The following is a 5,106-nucleotide window of genomic DNA, read 5'->3' as shown; positions in this document are numbered from 1 at the left end:
CATGGCTCACAAATGCTACCGAAACTTACCAGTTTTAGTTTGGTATCTTATTTTCAGAGACCAAATTCCTAAAGTAATTACCATCGCATTCTAAGGCATTTTCCCTAGTTTTAGAAATGAAATTTATTGGTTTTTTAATTCATACTTTCAGAATTCTGGCAATCTGTAAAAAAAAAAGAAAAAATAATTCGCCTTTGACCTGCAAGAGTACCTGACAAACCTTCCATTCTCCCACTTAAATGGTTCATAAATCCTTGTTTCATAAACGCTGTGTAAACAGACGTTGTTTCCTCAGCTTGAAGGATCTCTTTTCTTCCCTCATCTATATCTTTTAGACTCTGCTATGGAATTGTCTTTTAAACTTTTATTAGAACATTAATTTCAGTGAGCCTTTTATTCAGTTGCGTAGTTGCTGACTCAGTGCTAAAGAATCTAACAATGCAGGAGATGCAGATTTGATCCCTGTGTTGGGAAGATCCCCTGGTGGAGGAAATGGCAACCCACCCCAATGTTCTTAACAGGTATAATCCCATGGACAGAGGAGCCTAGCGGCCTACAGTCCATGAGGTCCCAAAGAATTGGATGTTGCTGAGAACATACACACGCACAGTCATAACAGAGTGCTTGGTGTAGAGTAAAAATAGGTTGCAAACATTTTACTACTAAGAAGCAGCATTTGCTTTAATAGCAGTATAGACTGAAGTAAGGCTTTTGGGGGTAAGCACACAATTTGCAAGTTTTAAATATTGGCATTTAACCCTGACTGTGCATTGGAATAAGTTGTAGGGGGTTTTATCTGGTTCATAGGGTATTGTTCTCAACCCATTGAATCAGAACATCTGAGATTGAATCTGGAATCCACACGTTGCTCCAAATTAATAATTTATACATACAACCATAACTTGTCAATAATGAAAAGTTATCTCACTGCTTATCTTCAGGTTTGGGAACATAGTTGAAGGGTTCTACAACTGAAAAGATGGTAAGATAATCACAGATTATTCAACTAGAAGTAAAACATTTTAAAGGGGAAATAAAGTCTTGAAATTGGTGTTTTATGTGTTAATTACATCAACTTTCATCTCTATCTGAAGGGGAAAATCTAGTTCCTTAGTCTATAGAAAGCAAAGTACTGAAAAGTTACTTTGAAATATTGAACAAGTCAAAAGCTTTTAAAGAAAAAGTTACTTTGGTGAGAACGATGTCAACAGAAATTGTAATGAATTGAACCTTGTATTAAATTGGACCAGAAAGGCTCTATTAAAAGGAACATTAGGAAAAAATGTTGTAGGTAAATCTTCTTGCTTTGAAATTAGTTTTCTGTAGAATGCTTTCTGCCTTGAGGTTTGCGATAGTCTTTGAACTGCAGAAGCCAATAAGTTGGGTGGTAACTATTTCACACAGCAGCAGTCAGTTTCAGTACTGCAGTATTTCAGTATGAGGTATATTTCCTAGCTCTTGCTGTTGGTCAAGGATGGGTGCTAGGTATTTTACCATGTATCTTCAGGTTTGGGGCTGATTATCATAGTTGATAGTTATTTGCTGACTTATGTGTTAAAAATACATCTATTTTGCATCCAGTTTAGACATTAGAAATGAAGTCATACCATCCCCACCCTAGTCTCTCATCTCCCTTTAGTTTACTCAAAGGTGTATCAGTGATTTTTGTTATGTGGGGTGGTTTTATGTGGCTGTTCTTAGTTTGTTAAACTCAGTTATTCTGTAAGTTTTTTCATTCTCACGCCTGTTTTTGAATATGTACAGTCTTGCAGAGTTAATTTTTGTGTATCATTGTGGTTTGGAAATGTTTGACATTTCATGATGTTTTGGGATTGAATTGGTGCATCAGTGACTTCATTGCTGATTTTAAGATCGATTAATAATTATGTAGTCCAGAACTTCTGCCCGATTTCATTACAGGACCTTCAGTATTGATAGATGAAATGTAGATTGGGCGATTTGAATTATGCATCTCTCTGCTCTTTGTGAGATTTGAGTGAAATAGTGAAAATAAAATATTGCCATCTTAAATGGTGTTTTCTTGGCCGGGCAGTTTGCATCTTTTAACTCTGTCTTTGTTGTTGTTTTGTTGCTGGCTGACTTCTTTTGCAACCCCATGGACTATAGCCCGCCAGGCTCCTCTGTCTATGGGATTTTCCAGGCAAGAATATTGGAGTGGGTTGCCATTTCCTTCTTTCCCAATCCGGGGATCGAACCTGCATCTCCTGCATTGGCAGGCGGATTCTTTACCACTGAGCCACTAGAGAAGCCCCTGTCTTATCTAAGTATTAATGTTGGCAGGATAGATTAGACTTTGAAATGCAGTACAATCTGAATGTGTGGCTGCTGTGCCTCTTTTTATCTAGAGGAAAACAACTGGTTATAAAATATGCTTTGCTTTCATAGTACTCACTCTTTAAAATAGTCTGTTTTCTATTGCTATGGTAGCACACTAAAAGGATGTTTAAGGACATACAATCTGCTTTGTAGGTCAGGGGAGAATAAAAGCAGTTCTCAAAGTATTCAGATGTTGGATTTTTTTTTTCCCATTCTGTAAATGATGGCAAATATTTTTTCACTTTTGATTGTCATTGTGTCCCTAGTATCTTCATTGTCCTGAGGACATTATAGGGTCTTGAAGTAGTCATTGAATGGATTAAATATTTAAGGGTCATAGTCATCTCATTAAAGAATATTACAACCTCTAAATATTGAGTACTGCAAATGTAGGCTACAGTAATTATGCATGCATATAACAGACATTTGTGAATAACTACTAGTTCATATGAAATTATGCCTTCTAATCTTTGTTTCATTGTAGTACTGGGTAACTGACATTAGTTTATTTTTGTTAACTGAGGGCTCTGGTTGACCAAGTGCAGTTTTGTTGATTCTATGTTGAAATACAGTACTAAAAGCTTGCCTGATGACTCTCTCCCTTGATATAGAAAGTTTTAAGTTTCTTTCGGGCTTACATCTAGAAGTTGTCATTATATGTATCAGTTTTCAGTTTTTCCAGCAGTTGAAAAAAGACAATTCTTTAGGCATTTGGCTTGTGGATAGAAATGGTGATTTTTAGAAAATTGTTTTGTACTTTTGGCTTTTGATTACTTTTAATGGTAAAAATTTGTGGAGGCTTGGAAATTTTGAATATGTATTTCTGGAAATATCTTTTAGAAGAATTCAGAGACTTAACCTTTTTTATTTGTTATTATTTGTTTCTTTGTTTCTGACTGTACTGTTGCACGGGCTTTTCTCTAGTTGCCGTGAGCTGGGGCTACTCTCTCATTGCAAGAGAAGAGGGCTTCTCTTGTTGCAGAGCACAGGCTGTAGGGCTCACAGGTTTCAGTAGTTGCTGCTCATGGACCCTCACTAGTTCTCTAGGGGATCTTCCTGACTCAGGGATCAGACCTGTGTTTCCTGCATTGCAGGTGGATTCTTTACCTGCTGAGCTATCAAGGAAGCCCCACCTTAAAAATTTTTTTTTTAAATATTCCATACTAACTATAGTACTGGTTTGCCTTTTCCTAATTATATAGCCAGTTCAGTGTTGATAAACTTGATGCCAGATCGCACCCCATTGGTTTTTTTGACTATGTTGCACAGCATGTGGGATCTGAGTTCTCAGACCACAGATCAAACCTGAGGCCCGCTACGCTGGAAGCATAGTCTTAACTGGAGCAACAGAGAAGTCCCCATCACCCAATGTTCTTGATGATTTGCATTCTTAAAGATTAGCATTATGCCTTGAGTTTGACGTGTATTTTGTTTTTGTTTCTTTTTTTTTTGTCAAGGGGACAGGCTTATGCAATATTATTACAAGTGGATGCTGTAAGTTATTAGTGGTTTAATACTGCCTACACATATAATAGGGTATATATCCTAAAAGGGTAATTGCATTTGTTTTCTATCGGTTGCAAGGATGTGTGCTAGATATTTTCTAATTTGGCTTCAGGTTTAGGGGTTGGTGATCATTATTGATAGTTGATATCTTAATATCTTAGTAGGTACATCTGTTTTGCATCTGGTTTAGATAACTAGAAATGAAACTATGAGGTCATGCCATCCCCACCCTAGTCCCTCATCTCCCTTTAGGTTTAGAAAACCAGTGGTTTTCTTTATGTGGGATGGTTTTGTATGGCTATTTGGTACATTCTTTGTGATAACTTCAAATACTTTTAACAGACTCTAATTATAATAATTATTGAAAAATCAGGGCAAATAGTTTTACCCTTTTCTCATGGTCATTTAAAAAAAAGTATATATCATTTTGAGATAAGCAGTGGTATTTAATCCGTTAATACCATTGAACTTTTACTTTTCCGTTTTTAAAATAATTATGTGTTCTATTTGAAGTGTTCAGTAACTAACACTTCCTATGTACTAGAAGACTTAAAAACCTGATTTTTTTTTCCATATAAATAGATTTACATAGGATGACTTGGTATCAAGTTAATTCTTATGCCAAATCTCTTTCTCAACTGTTCAAAGAAAGTAATGCAGCAGTCTGTTTGTTCTCAGCAATAAATGTTCAAAGTAATGCTAGTTGGTTGTATAATATGTTATATTTGCATAGCATAGTTTCATAATTATATTAAACCTTATATACCTGAAAAGTATCTTGTATGACTGATTTTTAGTGCGTTAATTTTCTCTCTTCTTGCAGCATTTTCAGTTAGCTTTGGTTGACTGTAATCCCTGCACTTTGTCCAATGCTGAAAGTAAGTATTATTAAGTACCATTGTTTTCTGCACGTATTCAGATCACTTCATGGCAGATAATAGTCATGAATCCTGTGTAACTTTTCCCCTGGAATAGTTGAATCTAACTATATTTGTTGCCATAACTATTTGTACAAATGGAACATGTGAGACCAGTTATTTATTGTGAACAGTGTGTGTCTAAAATAGATATGCTAGTGAACTGGGTTTGTTGAATTAAAATTATCTGTACTAGTGAACAGGATTGATTATTTGTATATTAATTACATTGTAGATGACTTGGGGAGGTTAAAAACAGGATTGCCAGTCCTTTCAGAAGTCTGAGAATACAAAGATTCATGTGTTAGTTTACTGGTTCATACTTGGTGAATTAAAATTATTGCTA

The 5,106-nt window shown here is 35.6% G+C and overlaps 1 long non-coding RNA gene across 1 annotated transcript in view; it reads left to right on the top strand.

Annotated features, from left to right (window-relative positions):
* Nucleotides 1–5,100, top strand: part of LOC104987632 — a 21,461-nt gene extending 16,361 nt beyond the window's left edge. Inside the window, exon 3 of the long non-coding RNA XR_825150.1 lies at nucleotides 4,667–5,100. This is a non-coding gene — a long non-coding RNA (uncharacterized LOC104987632). The remainder of the gene's footprint in view (nucleotides 1–4,666) is intronic.
* Nucleotides 5,101–5,106: the final 6 nt, after the last annotated feature.

Source organism: Bison bison, unplaced genomic scaffold (genome assembly GCF_000754665.1).
Source record: "Bison bison bison isolate TAMUID 2011002044 unplaced genomic scaffold, Bison_UMD1.0 scf7180017846136, whole genome shotgun sequence".
In the NCBI taxonomy this organism is placed as follows: Eukaryota; Metazoa; Chordata; class Mammalia; order Artiodactyla; family Bovidae; genus Bison; species Bison bison.
Note: the sequence above shows the minus strand (reverse complement) of the source record. Positions and strands in the feature narration are given on the sequence as shown.